The sequence below is a fragment of the Solanum verrucosum genome, unplaced genomic scaffold, assembly GCF_900185275.1.
Source record: "Solanum verrucosum unplaced genomic scaffold, falcon-dt-bn FXZP01000274.1, whole genome shotgun sequence".
NCBI classification, from domain to species: Eukaryota; Viridiplantae; Streptophyta; class Magnoliopsida; order Solanales; family Solanaceae; genus Solanum; species Solanum verrucosum.
The window spans coordinates 2,794,411-2,812,503 of NW_026020258.1; positions in this window are offsets into that span (position 1 = coordinate 2,794,411).

Sequence of the window (18,093 nt, forward strand, 5' to 3'; positions counted from 1 at the left end):
ATACCATACCATCTATTGAGGAGCTCTTTAAGAGACACATATTTGAGTGGATGGCACAGAGCCTCAGGACCTACAGTGAAGCGATTACCAGAGAGTTCTATGGTTCCTCTACTGCCACCATCCAGAATTCAATATCTAAACGGGCCAAGCCCGTAGCTCAGCGTCCACTTCAGTCCACTTTGGTGCGGGGGTTTCAAATCGACATCTCAGAGGCTGCCATTCAACAGTTTCGATATGTCCTTGCCCACACTCTACCCATTAATACAGTAGATTATGAGTACAAGATGGACATTATCCAGAGCGGGTCCTTCCAGAGAGATGTTGAGCAGAGGGAGGCACTTCTGAGGTGGTTGGCATGACATATTGCTGCAGATCGGAAGCGCACTAAGTGCATTCAGACTCCTAGCATGGGTATTAAGAAGGCTACATTGAGCTTCGCTATGAAGTTCTTCTGATTTTTGGTCCGGAACAGACTGTCCCTGACTCAAGTGGACAATGTGGTTACATTGGACCTGGTCGTGATGCTGACAGCCATTATGGTGGGTTTGGAGATTGGTGTCTACCACATTCTAATCATAGAGATCCATGAGAGGTCTTTCAAGGCCACCACCACCCTGCCTGTCCCGTATCTGATTTTATAGCTTTGCAGGGACTCTTCTTCTCCCTATTTGTAATTGTGACCAGTTGCTTGATGCGACCATGACTCTTGACATCGGCCTCATTCGAGATGATGCCAACCTTATTGCATATTGGAGAGAGCCCGGGTTGAGGTTTTGCCATTCAGTGCACATCTTGTTGCCTATGTGGAGCAGGTCTAGGATGATGACTCTACTATTCTAACCACCACTAATGCATAAGCTCCACCCTCTACTGCCACTAGCCAGGTCCTGAGCTCATCCAGAGCCACACCCTCTTCAAGGTCCATTCCCGTTCCTCTAGCTCGAGTCTAGAAGATGGAGATACAGATGGACACTTTGCTTCAGCATATGAAGTCATGGATGCATCATTCTATTGTGGAGTCTGAGGTGAGGATGGAGCAGATGATGGACGAGAAGGTTAAGGCCGTTCATAAACGCCTGAATGCTTTTGAGTTATGAGTCCTGGAGAGGCCAACCGAGACCATTGATGTGACCACCTTCCAAAGGGAGTTGGCTGGTCTCAGTGCTGATGTTGCTACACTCCTAGCCACTACTAAGATTGAGCCAAAGTCTGCCCCTGCTGTACCTGAGGATGAGGTGGTGATGACCGCTCTTTTTGGCGATATTATGCCACCACCAGACTGTTCTCGTGTTGTTCGGAAGCGCCCCACTCTTACCACACTTTCGACACTTAGGAGGCTCGACGATTGAGGAAGAAGGAGCACCAGTAGTTTGAGGAGGCCCAGAGGGAATCTATACATGATGAGGAGAAGGGATAGCAGTGGGCCTGTGAGATGGATGTTGGCCCATTTGGTAGTTTGTGCACTTCTGATGGTGCTACTTTAGTTGGTGAGGGCGCTACTTATGGCCTCCCTAGAGTTGATCCAGTAGGAACAGGGAAACCAGACTTACCCGCTTCTTGAGAGGTCTTTGGCGTATAAGCACCACAGGTTTGCTTCACCGTATGTTTTACTTTTGATTTTTGTGCATTGGGGGTAATTGCACCTTATTTTATTGGGGGTGGGGTAAATGAATTGTGAGTGATAGGGCAAAGTCAGAGTAACCCAACTCATAATCCTCTCTTGAGGTTTTCTTGCCTGTGCTCTTTTCCCCCAATAGACTATTTTACTTTTTGTTGAACCGGCATATTTAGGATTGTATGTGTAGAGGTAAGTAGAAGAATGAAAGCATGATGGCATAAAAAGCATGAAAAATTGATACCCGTCCAAAAAGTTTGAAATGTGCTAGAACTTTAGGCTTGATGAGTTGAATGTGCTGGATCTCAATATGACATGATAAGGAACCGATTTGTCCCCATGACTTAAGCTAAAACTTGAACAGGGTAATCAAATAATCTGATAATGAAACAATGTGCAAAGTGTGTGTGAGAAAAGTTTGAATGTTCATAAAGTATGTGCCAATCTAGAACTTGTCCCATTGATATTGCTAAGATAATCTAGGCTAGAACTTGGGAAATGATCATAGGCCCTTCTTCAAATATGTCCACTCAAGCCTAAATTATTCAACCAAAAGAAATAAATGTTTCCTTTGATCCAAATGTTTGAGCCTAATGTATATTACTTGTTTCAATACACCAAACTCACCTTCCCTAAAATAATTGTCTTTGCCTCGGTCCCTGCGTGGACATGTGTACCTTGATTTATGCCAAAAGCCTAAGTTGAGGGTGGCTAATTTAAGAAGTTACCTTGATCTTGGCTCTGGTCCGACATCAGATATTGTGCTCCTCAAGTCATGCAAAATACATAATTTGAGGGTGGCTAGGAAAAAGGAAAGCGAAAGCAAAAGGGTATGGAAAGAGTTTTGTGGTGAAGAGAGAAAAATAAAAGAATAAGATAGAGAAAGATGTGATAAAAGAGCTGAAAGAAACAAAGAAAAATGAATAAAAATAAAAATAAGAAAAATGGAAAATATGAGCGAAAGAGTCAAAAGTCACATTTGTGCGAAAGAGAATCAAGGGAAAGAGCAGAAAAACAAAAAGATGTCAAGAATTGGTTGAGAAATGGGGAAAAAGCCAATGTAATGTCAAGGAGGGCAGAAAGTTACTAAAAAGTACCCAAATGTATCCTACCTGACCTTGAGCCTACGTTACAAGCTAAGAAAGTCCTATAGTGATCCTAGCGACTAGTTTGGAGAGTCTAAGCAATGAAAATAAGGCAAGCCTATGGTATTGAGCGCTAAATGTACATGAAGTCAGTTCTGAGCGTAAGTGTTGAATGAATCATTAAACTTGAAATTCATATTTGTTGTGTGTGAAAAAGGATCCCTTTTGAAGTGAGGGCACTGGTTACATCGTTGGAAAGTTGGTACCTTGGTGATTGTGAAAAGTGTATGTTGTGGTGTCTATTGGTCGATCTATGTCATGTTTTGATCCGCATGAGTTAGCTTGTTGAGCCTAAATGAAAACATTTGCACCAAGGAAAGGGAATGGATTGAAAAGGCCATGTGATTGCTTGAGTTTATATGTCTGCCTCTACATAAGTGTCTTTTAGAGTTTTAATGTGTCGCTTGAGGACAAACAACAAGTTTAAGTTGAGGGTGTGAATATACCGTGATTTTACAGTATTTTTGATGCGTTTCACTTAGAGATTTTGTGTCTTGGGCTATTTTTTATTAGAAATAATGTTATGTGTATCATGTTTGTGTTTCGCTTAGGAAATAGGCTTGGATTGCAGTTGATGAAAATGCTAGATAAAATATAGCAGAAGTGACCACCAACAGAGCCACCCATGGACCGTAGGTCCACTGACGAGCCATGGGTGGGCAGTCATAAGTCCTTGTCTGAGAAGTGAGTTTCAGAATTCAAACTACGGACTGACAGGATGGACCGTAGCCCAACCCATAGACGGTAGGTGATGCGTCGTAGGTGGACCATCAGGGAAGTTTGACAAGTGTGGAACTACGGAGCAAGACGACAGACCGTAGGTCGACCCACAGTCAGTAGGTTGAATTGTAGTTTGAAACTGCGTCCTGCTATTTATTTCTTAATTTTTTTTCCTGTTTTATTTAGGATTTGTTTTCTATAAATAGGAGTTGTAATCCTCATTTTTGGGGGTTAGACATTATTGGAAACTCTTAGTTTTTAGTGTTTTGGGAATTAGCTTGCAAACTTTAGCAATTTTATTTCCAGAATTCGTTTTACACATTTTTCTCTTTGAATTTCGATTAAAGATTTCGGGTTTCATCAACTCTACTTGTAAGTTCATGAATTCTTTTACCCAATTATGAATTGTGTTCTTTCAAGCAGGAGTAGCTAAATCCACAACTAGGGTTGTGGGAACCATGAGCAATAAACAAAGTATGACAAATAATTAAGTAATTCGTGAATAATGTTTATGCATGTATTGTTAATTCTTTCGCTTAGAAGCCTTTTTAACGAGTGCACACGTTAGAACTCGCCTCGTTGCTACTTGCCAGACCAATGAGGTAGTTAATGAGAAAAGAACTAACAACAAAGATTTAGTGGATGATATCTAATAGTCTAATGTCAATTGGTGCGAGGGTGAAAACTAAGCCATACATTGATGTGATGTCTAATCTGGGTCAAGGTAAGGGTTAGTAAAGCATACACCAGTAGCCGGACCAAGGTGAGAGGTGAAATTCCCTACTTGAAGGACCAATCACTTAGGGATACCTAACTTACTAACTTTGCATGTAAAACACTAGGAAAGGATTACTGCTTTAAGAGCTTATGGGGAACACATATACCCTAGTTTCTCTCTTATATTAATAACTCAAAGTTTGAATCTGGTCTACTTGTTACTTAATCAACAATATGTTACTTACATACAAAACCCCCTTTTATTTACTTGCCTCGAAAATAGTTTGACTAAACAAATATAATAGTGGGTTCAGTTTAAGTATGAATCATATTCCTCGTGGGATCGACCTCAACCTACAAGTTGGGTTCTTTATTTGACAAGAATCGCTTATACTTCTTTAGGTTATCTTGTAATGAAAATATATTTTTGTATAATAAATTTTGCTGCCTCTCACTATGCATATTCTTTTATCACTATACTCTTATTTTATTTTCCCTTCTTTTCCTAGGTATCTAAAAGGATCGAAACATTATTGCTTTCCTGTGTGAATACTCCAGTAGGTCAAATTAATATCAATTTAACATGTTCAAGAAGTTAAACCTTAATAATAGTAAGTTGCAAAATTTCTTCATGCTTTCTCGATTCTTTTGTATATAGCTTTTTTCTCTAAAGTTTTAAGGTTCTTGTAATCTAGTAAAAGAATATTTCTTGTGATCAAGTTTCCAGCATAATTTTTGGTGAATATATAGTGAAAAGACAACATTGATAATTATTTACTAAAATAAAAGCTCATAAATATACTGACTATCTTCCTATGGACCAATATTAAATTTAAGCAAAGAAATATGTATATATTACAATCAACACAAATTTAGATAAATTTTATTATTTTACCGTATAGTATATGGAGCATTATGAAGTTTCTAACTACATAAATAACCCACAGAAGAAAGTTCCTAGAGTTAGAGCTTGCAAGAGTATGAATGATATATATATATATATATATATATATATATATATATATATATATTAAAGTGGGAGGCTCCTAACTTCAAAGTTGGATTACAATTTTTCCTCTGTGGTATGTCAAAATTATATTTAAAACATCAAACTAGATATTAAATATTAAATAATAATATTTTAATTATCTTTAAAAAAATTCTAAATTTAAATGACTTAATGAAGCATATCCAAATTCTTGGTGATAAATTTAAATGACTAAAACGAAACCTATCCACATTCTTGGTGTTATTTCCATCTTTCCTAATCCCATATGTTGCAACAGTTTGTCATCTTTCAACCATTATTATAAAAATGTAATGTTGGTGCGTTTCCCTCTATCCATGAATACATACATTAAAGCTACCTTCTTAATGATATATATATTTTTATCCTTATCAAAATACTAACTTTTATAATACTCATTTCTATGCACTCAATCATATGTTACATTTATATTTTATTTTAAAATTATTTTTTTAACCTTTTGTATAAAATACAGATACATTATATAACTGTGTTTTCCATCATGTTTAACTTTGTTTTCCTGACCTTTAACAATGAAACCTACTCGTTGTTCTATTTAGATTTCCTCATTTGATTCTCCATTGAGAAAAATAGTCTTCACATCTATCTGGGTGTAATTATATATCTAAATGTGCAACAATACCTAAAATTAATTGTATGGAGGTAAACTTTACAACATGGGAAAAACTTTCCTCATAATCTATTCTAATTTCTTGAGTAAAACCCTTTGCCACCAGTCGTGTTTTGTTTCTTTCTATTGAACTATCCAATTTGTGTTTAACTTTGAGAATCCATTTATTCTCAATAGACCCCAGACTTTGTTGGTTTTCATGGACTCTAATTTTTTCCCCCCACTTTTAACCATTCATCCTTTTTAGGGCCTGATAAAGACTCACTTACATAATTAGGTTCATCCAATTCTGTTGGAGATACCAAGAAAACACAATCCTTAATCCCACAAGATCGTTTAGATACACATTTTCTTGTATACCTAAGTAATTGAAGTTTAGATTCTCTATGTAATTGAAGTTTAGATTCCTTTATAGGATATTTTGATTCATAACTCCTACTTGGACCAGGAATCATTCCTTGATTCATTGAGTTATCAAGTATGACTGACGACATTACCTAATCTTCTGAATTCAACGTTTTGTATAGAGGCTCACCTTCATGTATTCCATCCTTTTTGGGAAAATCATTTTCCAAAAATCTAACATCTCGTGATACAATTTCAATAATACTTCCACCCTCCAATTCATCAATGAACACATACATTTGGAGCGTTCAAAGTATCTTTTATATATATATATATATATATATATTTCGTTTCTTTAATTTGGACTTAGTTTACCAAACTTACAAAAACGACCGATAATATATGCTGCACAACTCCACGATCGTAGATCATTCAGGTTTGTTTTATGACCAGTCCAAAGTTCATAAGGAGTGAAAGACACTGATTTAGGAGACACTTTGATTAATATGTAGGCCGTAATCAATAATGCATCTCCCTCAAAAGAGATAAACAAATTTGTATGTGCCACCATTGATCTTGTCATGTATAATTATGTTTTATTCCTTCGTTGAGCTACACCATTTTGTTGAGGTGTATAAGGTTTAGTTAACTATCTGACAATACCCTTTTTGTGTACATAATTCTTCAAATTATTTTGACAAATATTCTTGTCCTTGACCGGTTCTTAAAGTCTTTATGCTTTATCTAATTGACTTTCTACTTCATTCATATATCTTTTAAAGCACTCAAGTGCTTTAGATTTATGATAAATCAAATAGACATAACCAAAGAGTGTGATATCATCAATAAATGTAATGAAATATGTAGCACCACATATTTCCCTCTCATATTTCCGCTTTTAACACGACAAGAAAACAGTTTGTTAAGACCAACATTTAGAGACGAGCTAGTAATCCCTTCTCTAATAAAATATATATTGGGACGATATTATATTCTTGTCCTTATTTATATATTTTATAGAGAGGATACTAAATTCGGTCCCTAAAGAACTTACTAACTGGTCCCAAATTGTAATTGAAGAAATTAGCGGGAATTACTTCGACCAAAATTTAGTACTGAAGTATTAAAAAAATAAACTTTTAATTTGTTTTAATCAAAATTTATGCGCTAAGTGTTTTTTCATTAGCCAAAAAAAAAGACCCGCTATTTTTTTTCAGAAAATTAGTAAACGATGGAAAAGGAATAGTCTTTTCTTGAATATGGTCGCAACCCTAGCTTTCTTCAAATCATCGCCTCATCAATAAGATTGCTTCAACTCTGCCCCAATCTCAACGCAGTGAAAATATTTTTGTAGCAGCATTGTCTTCTTCATTGTGTAGTTGTTGCATATAGTTGAGAAAAAACATAATTCCATGTTTGTTTCCTTTTCTAAATCGAGTTGCTTATTTCTTCCATTGATTGATTGATGCGTTTTTTCTTATTTTATTCAAGTTAGTCTTCTTCTTCCTCTTTTCTAACATAATAGGTTAAATGTTTCATAATATGCTCTGTTTTTTTCCTTAGAATCAGTAAAAGATTATTGGGTTGAGCTTTCTAATAGTGGACTCAATTTTGCAAGTGAATTTTCAGAGCACCTTTGTCTTCTTCATATTCTAGTTGCTGCATAGCTGCGAAAAAAAGGAATTCCAAGTTTGTTTCCTCTTCTAAATCAAGTTTCTTGTTTCTTCCATAAATTTTATTGATGGATTTATTTTTGTTTTTTTATTCAAGTTAGTCATCTTCTTCTTCCTCTTTTTTAACATTAAATCGGTTAAAAGTTAAATAATCTGCTATGTTTTCTTATTTGTCAGTAAAAGATTATTGGGTTGAGCATTCTAATATAGTTGACTCGATTTTGTTATTTTCTGGTTTCTTGATCATCAGTATTGGACAAGAAAATCTGCTATATTTTCTTATTTGTTAGTAAAAGATTATTGGGTTGAGCATTCTAATATAGTTGAGTCAATTTTGTTGTTTTCTTGTTTCTTGATCATCAGTATTGGACAAGGAAAACTGCTATGTTTTCTTATTTATCAGTAAAAGATTATTGGGTTGAGCATTCTAATATAGTTGACTCGATTTTGTTGTTTTCTTGTTTCTTGATCATTAGTATTGGACAAAGAAATTAGCTATGTTTTCTTATTTGTCAGTAAAATATTATTGGGTTCAACATTCTAATATAGTTGACTTAATTTTACTGTTTTCTTGTTTCTTGATCATCAGTATTGGAGAAGGAATGGTTTTAAAACAGAGTATAAGGAGGAAGTAATTGAACTAATAATTTGATAGTGTTTTTTTTAAGTACAAACATACACAGAGCTCTTGTTGAACAGGAAAAATCTCTCTATCTGATAATTATATTATCCATCTATATTTGACAACAGACGCAACTAATAAAAACTTAACTCCATATCAGAAAACAATATCCTCATATTTCTGTGAAGCATGGCACAGTAAGTTATGGGCTAAACATAGCGAAATACCTCCTTCAAAGAAATATCTTCAGCAGCCTTCTCCGCTGCATATAGCCTGGCAGCGCCATATGTTTCTCTACCTCCCTCTTCTTGTAACCTTGTATCTTCTTCAAATGGAAGAAATCCTCCCTTTCCAGTTTATCAAGTTCCCCCTTGATGTAAAGAACTGTGTTCTCCAACCGAGGCTTCACAACATTCTCCAAGGCATTGACCCTCCAATTTGACAGTATGTTGTATTTGAAAATCCTAATTATTTCGTGAATAACATATATTTGCATAATCACAATGTTTCTGTTATTTATAAATTTCAGCGGCTAAATGTATGTGGGGTACTAGAGATTTTAAGCTCTATTAAGTCTTGTTTATAAGTTTTCAAGGACTAACTCCATGTGGGATTTTAGCGATTATGTGTTTTAGGAAGTACAAATTTTTTTTTGTAGCTTGTAACGATGTATATAGGATAACATTCCCTATCACTTTTTCAAGTTATATTCATCTCTTTTATGATTGCTTCTGCAGGTTTTATCTATAGACAATTATTTTATGTAAAGTGCATTATCAATTTTTTTTAAAATTAATTATTGTATGAATAACATACTAGTTTCACATTTTTAGTGATTTTGTAATTTTCTTAGTCCTTTCTTGATGTATTGTTTGAAGATTCAAGTAAACTAACTATTTAGTAACTATAAACAAGTAGATGTTTTAGTATCACGTGATTGTTTAGATAATCTTATGTCGTAGTATATATTGTTTTGTGTAATTACTTACTCCAATCTTTGGTAGGCTCAAAGGAAAATCATGTTTAGGAACTAACATCTTAGCTATAAGTAAAATTATAATCTTTTATAATTCTTAGTGACATCTATCCTTAGATTTGAATCCTATTGTGTTTATCTGATCGTAACAAGTTGTTTGCATCTTATATTTTTTTGTTATTCTTTATCTTTTTAAAAGAATTTTTTATGTCCTCATAAAGGTTATGGAACCTAGTAAGCAGTGGATGCAACTTGTTTATAATCGTCTCGATGAAATCTACTTGATCGGTGTGCAAAATTTTTGGTTTATGCTTTTCAAATAACAGGAGAAGAATATGAAATATGATGTCTGTGTGTTAAATGTTACAATACAATTTTAGGAACTTGTAAAACAGTTGAGACACATTTGCTAGAATATGGAATAATTCGCAATTATACATTTTGGTATCACCATGGAGGACGTTTGGGTGATCCATTATCAGAATCAGAATATGAAGATGAAGAACAAGATGATGATGCAGTAGAAAAATGTGAGAGTTAAGACGAAGTAGAAGAACTATTGAGAGACTTATATCCTAATCTTAATGGAGGAACTACACATACTGGTTGTGATGACTTACTTGAAGAGGAACAAAATGTTGAAGTAAAAAAGTTTTATAGCCTAACAAAAAGTATTATCATAAAATTAGTTTTCTAAATGAAATATTTATGAGGTGTGTGTTATTTGATATGTTTGACTTTGACGTAAAGGGCTGGAAAGATGGAAATCCACCAAATTTGGCAACTATTTTCTTTAAGACTCGTAAGAAAGATAACAAGCTTGTTGAACCTGAAGAAATTGAAAAACATGTGCATTTTGTAAATTAAATATGTTAATAACTTAAAATTATTGTGTGTTATAATAGAAAATGTTCTTTGATATATTTTGTAGGTTCAACTCGAAGAAATGGTTCAAACAGATCCATCTCTACCTACCATAGACATTGCTGAAAAATGTTGTGGACCTCAAACTCATAGCCACGTATTTTGATTTGGGGGTGGAGTAAAGGCAAAAGACTTGAAAGGTGGAACTTTTTCAAAAGCTTAATTGTTATCTGCGCAACGTTCAACTTGAGAGGATAGCAAATCCTTGAATGAAGAGAACAAACCCTTGAATGAGGAAAACAAATCCTTGAACAATCGCTTGTCTACCTTAGAAGATGAGAGAACTCTTCCTAGCTCATCAATCACATGTACCAGCTACAACATCGTCCTTTTCCACTGAATGACCACTACCTTTTTAGCTAACCAAGTTAGTAACAATATACCCAACTTTTTAATTTTATTTTTTGAAATGTAACACAATAATCAATGTGTGATTAAATATGAATATACGGGTCTTTCGATGTGAAAAGGAAATATTTCCAGTCACACAAGAAAACAACAAGAAATATGGAATAACAAACTTGTTTCATGTTGTGTTAATTGTGTTGTAGAAAAAAATACAATATTGAAAATGAATCTTGGTCTCATCTAATTGATGAAATATCTGGACAACTTTTGATTTGTTGTTAGGAACCTTTAAGTGCATTGGTGGATCTTACTTTGTGTGAGGATTCTTTCTAGTCGCCTTCAAAAAGTCAATAATTCTTTATGTCCTATAGTCCTCTATAAAGCATGAGGTGTAGTCTATAGTTTACCTCTTTCTATGTATATAAATCAAAAAGTTAGTGACTTCTTATAGCTTATAATTGTTGCCTTGTTTCATGTATATATCTATCACATTCAGTGTCCCTGTAGAATTAGTTTATGCTTACAGGAACTTGATTGTTTGACCATTGTTGTCTATAGTTGTACACAAAATTAGTGACTGTTCGGAGAATAGTTGGAGTTAAATTTGAACTCTTAATTGCTTTAAACAAAGTAGGTTAGAGGAGGAAATAGTTGTTGCCAGCTACTCTGTTTTAATATTTTATGCCCACATGTCAGTCTGTTTGTTTCTATTTCCTTCCAAATGTTGTTTAGTTGTGGTTTCTAAAAATAGATGTTGGATTCTTTTCTAAAAATATATGCAAAATTAGTGATTGCTTAAAGAATAGTTAGAGTTAAATTTTAACTCTTAATTTCTTTAAACAAAATTGGTTAGAGGAGGATATGAGTTGAGGAGAGGCGACGAGACAAGACGAGGTAAGGCGAGAGACTGATGCATTGCCTTCTAATAAAAATAAAAAGGTGCAACATTTAGAACATAGTACATTAATTTTCTGCTCTGCTGCAAAGTTGCTTCCAGCTGCTCTGTTTTATCACTTCTGCCAACATGTTGTTACTATAGCTCGTCTTTTATGTTATTCATTCAGTTCGTTCGAAACTGACTCAGCAGAAATACTACAGTCCACCTTGTTTTTCTTCCTGCGACTATGGTTGATCCTTGGGTTCCGCAGCCTTTGGAGCAGCTGTCTGCATCCAAAAATTATATTAGTGTATGAATCATGACCTTTGTGAATCACCTGCACTATTTCTGTTGAGTCAGTTTCAATTTGTAGATTGGAGATATTCTGTTGGGCCGCCATTTTCAGTCCTGTTACTAGAGCTAGTAGTTCCGAATGTAGAGCCTTGTGAATATTTATTCTTTCTGAGAGACCTATTATCCAAGAGCCGTTGTAAGAGCCATCTGTGTTTATTTTGTATCTCGACTCCGGTGGTACCCATCTCTGTTTGCACTTAGCATTACTACTCATACTTGTCTATAGTTGTATGCAAATTTAGTGATTGTTTAGAGAATAGTTGGAGTTACATTTTAGCTCTTAATTTATTTAAACAAAGTCAGTTAGAGGAGGAGACGAGTTGAGGTGAGGTGATGAGACAAGACGAGATGAGTCGAGAGATAAGAAGGCGCAACTTTTAGAACATAGTACATTAATTTTTTAATTAATTGCAACTGTACATATCTTTTATGCTGGCTCTATTTTTTATTTTCTACACAACTTCATAATGACACAAAATTTGTTTTGAAATTTTCTACTATACTGCAACAATATCGCTGCCAGCTACTCTGCTTTGATGTTTTCTGCCGAGATGTTGTTAATCTAGCTCGTCTTTTATGCTAATTCATTCCATTTGTTTCTATTATCTACCAGATGTTATTTAGTTGTGGTTCTTTCAAATAGATGTTGCATTCTTCATTAATGTATCTAATAGTTTTCTAATAGATTTTTCTTTATTATTGCAGCTTCTGTTGATGTTTCTGAATATCACTTGACAAAGACTAAAATTTTAAAGTTTTTTGCCAAACTTTTGTTCATTCTTCAGTGAAGATGCAAGTTTAGAAGATGTACTAACTCATTATTAGTTTGCTATGAATGTTTTGCAAAACTTTGGATGTTATCCAAGTTTTTGTGTTAAACAAATATCGAAACTAACATCATGGGATGTTAACCAATTTATTGTAATCCATCGCACTATTATCTCTATCCTCCTACCCCCTTTCACAATATATTCTTTTTGTATCCATATTCTTAGTAGTAATTATTTTGGTATTTGTTGATGAATTTAGATTCTTGTGATATTAATAGCTCTAGGATCAAGGTGGTCGGTTAGAGACCATAATTATTGATCGTCTCTAATGGTCAATCTAGGACCAAAGTTGCTGCTTGTCTCTAATGGTCAATCAAGGACCAAAGTTGATGATCGTCTCTAATGTATAAGCTAGGACTAGAAATGATGCTCGTCTTTAAATCTATTTTAGGACCAGATTGTTGGTCATCTTAAAAACTACTCTAGGACCAATTTATTAAGGTCATTATAGATGTTCTAGGAACAGATTTCTGATGGTCTCTAATGCTCTTTTAGGACTAGGTCACACTCGTCTCTAAAACTATATTAGGACCACATTGCGTACAGTCGCAAAAGAGGTTTAACGACATGAATACCATGATATAAATGGTCTAATTGAGACCAGATATATTGTCGCTAAAAGGTTATGACGACCAAAGTTTTGGCCCGTCTCAAAACCATTTAGGGACAAGATTTTTGAACTCGTCCTTACTTACCAGTAGCGATGGTAGTTTCTAGGGCTCAGTTGAGACCAGATTTGAACTTTCAAGGACTAGATTTCCTTTCCTTAGAGACTGTTTTTCTTGTAGTGTAACCATTCGTCCTTTTTAGGGCATGATAAAGCCTCACTTACATAATTAGGTTCATCCATTTCTGTTGGAGATACCAAGAAAACACAATCCTTAATCCCATAAGATCGTTTAGATACACATTTTCTTGTATACTTATGTAACTGAAATTTACATTCCTTTATAGGATTTTTGGATTCATAACTCCTACTTGGACAAGGAATCATTCCTTGATTCATTGAGTTATCAAGTATGACTGACGACATTACCTAATCTTCTAAATTGAACATTTTGTATAGAGGCTCACCTTCTTGTATTCCATCCTTTTTGGGAAAATCATTTTCCAAAAATCTAACATCTCGTGATACAATTTCAATAATACTTCCACCCTCCAATTCATCAATGAACACATACATTTGGAGCGTTCAAAGTATCTTTTATATATATATATATATATATATATATATATATATATTTCGTTTCTTTAATTTGGACTTAGTTTACCAAACTTACAAAAACGACCGATAATATATGCTGCACAACTCCACGATCGTAGATCATTCAGGTTTGTTTTATGACCAGTCCAAAGTTCATAAGGAGTGAAAGACACTGATTTAGAAGACACTTTGTTCAATATGTAGGCCGTAATCAATAATGCATCTCCCTCAAAAGAGATAAACAAATTTATCTGCGCCACCATTGATCTTGTCATGTACAATAATGTTTTATTCTTTCTTTGAGCTACACCATTTTATTGAGGTGTATAAGGTATAGTTAACTGTTTGATAATACTTTTTTTCTGTACATAATTCTTCAAATTATTTTGAAAAATATTCATGTCCTCGACCGGTTCCTAAAGTCTTTATGCTTTTATCTAATGGACTTTCTACTTCATTCATATATCTTTTAAAGCACTCAAGTGCTTTAGATTTATTATAAATCAAATGGACATAATCAAAGAGCATGAAATCATCAATAAATGTAATGAAATATGTAGCACCACATATTTCCCTCACATTTATTGAACCACAAATATCATAATGAATTAATTGAAGTGGAACTCAACTCTTTAAGCCTTCTCAAATGGTTTACGTGTAATCTTTCAAGCAAGATAATTTTCACAAGTTTGCATATCAATTTTGTTGAAAGAACCTAAATGTAAGGTTGCCAACCTATTCATTTTGATCTTGTCCTATATGACCTAATCTTGCATTCCATTAAATAACATCAACATCATTATTAGTTGAATAATATTTCATTACACAACGGTCAACATAATATAGTCATAGGTTGAAGGTTTACAATATGAAACGATCATAACAAAGTCCAAAACCATATAAAATATTATCTAGAGTTATTCTAACACCATTACGACTAATATATAAATCAAAACCAACGTCTAAAAGAACAAACCTAGATACTAAGTTTCGTCGAATCTCTGGATCATATAGGATGTCATGCAACATCAAAGAATGGCCACCACAAAAGTTCACTTTGCAAGTGCCTATCCCTTTGACATCCAGTTTAGCATTATTTCTTATGTAGATCCACCTTGATTTAGATGAAACTCGATGAAAATCCACAAACTCCTCTCTATCTCAATTCACGTGGTCGGTGGATCTTGAGTCTACAATCCATATAGGATTAGATCCAGCTAGTAAAGAAGTACTAGAAATACATGTAGTACTTAGAGATGCTTTAAGAAATGCTACCTTTTTTCGGCTCAGTACATTCACGAGCAAAATAACCCAGCACTTTGAAATTATAGCACTTCATTTTGCTCTTGTCTCTCTTCTTGAGTAACCTTTTTTTATTTTTTGAAATTTAGCTTCTTCTTTTTCTTAGAGGGTCCTTCTCCGGTCTCTATCTTTCTCATTTCTTTTATGATTCTTCTTGCGCTTGAAGACTGGAGATTTTGTATCACTTGACTCTCACACAAAGGCATTAGAAAAAGCTTTAGCAGCACCAAGCTGCCCATCTTCAAGTTTAACATGGTGGGAAACATCAGGAAAGGTTTTGATGCTATCATTATGAGTTAAGCTTACCTTCAAATGTTCCCAATTATTGGGAAGTAATCGAATCACTGCCTGTCATCGTAAAGAACATGACCAACACATTTGAGTTGAGCTTGTTTGACATCACCCTAAGGTGTCGTTTGATATTTTGACCATGACGCTTGTTGTAAGTATCAAATTTGATAGTCAACTATCGGAGGTGGGTCATAGACGTACCCCCATAAGTTCCTTACAGATGTGCCCACATAGAATGAGGAGTAGGGAATTCCTCAGATATTCATGTATGAGGTCATCAACTATAGAACTAGCTAGTATTCCACGTGCAGTGGGATTAGCCTTTCTCCAAGCTTTATAAACTTCAAGATCCCTCTGTGCTATGGAGTGTTACCCTCTTCTAGTTGATTCAAAACATTATTTATACCTTAGAGAGCATTTTTCTCTTTCAGTACATACCATATTGTACGATTCCAGATGTCGTAATTGTTACCATTCAGTTTTTCACCTTTGGTTCAAGTCAACAATGATACTTTTTTACGCCATGTCTATTTTGAGATATAATAAGGCAAGAATTTTTAATTCTTCTTGCATATAACTTACACATTTAAGCAAATTAATTTTCATAAAGGTTTGATATTCAATGTAAAATCGAACAGACATGTAAGCATCCAATCATCATCTACAAACTAAAAATTCAACCAAAATTTAAAACTAATTTCTTAATATGTATACCAATATTTTGAAGACTTTAATAACAACGATTTTTAAGTCTAATAACATAAATTGGAAAAACACAAACTACATAATTTATATATTGAAATTCGAATAAGCAATAACAAATTACAAGTCATATAAATTCTAAAATCCTCCCACAAGTCTTCAAGACAATAACTATACACCCTAAAAAGTTGATTGGGTCAAATTTCATGATAAACATTAGTCAATCTATTAATCCAAGGTTCACATAGAGCGTCTGTTAAATAAGCTAAGACTCTCCAATCCGAAATTTCAACAAAATCATCTAGTTCAGCCCAGTTCAATTTAAATAGGAGAATAAAATCACGGGCTGAAATATTAGGGGACATCTTCAAACACTTAAATTCTTTAGAATCCTTTTCTTGTTTGTGTTGCCCTTGGAACACTAATCCGTATGATTTCATGCCCTCAGAAACATGTCTTACGACGACGTTCTCTTCTACATTGTCCCTTTGCTCAACTTCGAGAATTCCCACTTGGAGTAATTCGAGTTTGTTCTCGTTCAGCCATGCCTGAAATAGAAACAAAGAAACAATAAGAATGGTTGAACTATTAAATTTGACAACACATGTCACTATTATTTGTAGAAGACAAAAAAATGTTTAAAAAATATAAGGACTAAACGAATTTATCTAGACCAATCTTATTGGCATGCTTATTATATATTTAAGTCATAAAAAAATCTAATATGACTATTTAAAAAAAACATATAGTATTAAACTTATAATATAAGCAATAGAGGACTTCACCTTTTCCCATATTAAAAAAATAGTAATAGTACAACTTGTACTACACTTCTTTAGTACTGGTACTGCACTAATTCCCTTTTCAAGAATAAAAAAAATGCATAAAATCTTTTCCATTTTTTTAATGAAAAACAATTATTAATGTAGTGCAAAACTTTTCAACTCTTCAAGAAAGCCATTGTACTAGTATATTCTTTCTTCTTTCAAATTTCATCAGAACAATAATCTTTTTCAGAAAAAAAAAACAAACCCACAAATTCCAAAAAGAAAAAAATAGACCCACAAAATTATGGAGAAACAACTTTTTTTTCCAGATATGTTGTTCAATGGAACAATGGAGAAAATAAATATATTATTCGTTTACAGAATCAGATGTGTGGAACAATCGTAACACGTATGATTTTAGATCAAAAGACGGCGAGTTCGATTCTCATCAGATCTATATCCGATCTGATTCTCATCTACTAATATTTTTTAAAGGTAAGAATCCCTCATATTCTCAAATTTTCTATTCTCTAGATCCAATTTTTTTTCCTATAAGAAAAGTTTCGCAAAAAACACTCAAGCATTGTTTATTCAAGAAATAACATCTCACTCATGGAAAAATTAACCTCGCTCTGATATCAATGTAATTATTAATAGTAAGTTGAATAAGATTGTGTATCTTTTAACAATAGCAGAAAACTTATCAACGATTTCTTTTTTGAGGAGTTGCTCTGAATCGGACTTTGAATCTCAAGGAAACAAAGTGTAATGCCACAAACTTAGTATCCTCTTGTATTGTTTGATGTCAATATTAAAAAATTAATGGTCTGTAAATTTTTTTCTTTCTTTTTTTGTTCATGATATTTCTCTCTTTTTTCAAGCATGAAGAACTATTTTAAAGGTACTGTATGTTACGGTTAAACAATGTAATCGTTCTCTCTCTTTTCAAAATAGTATTTATCTACTTTTTCAAAAACTATATTGGATCGGGTGGGATCCACATGAGAAACCACGACCCATGAC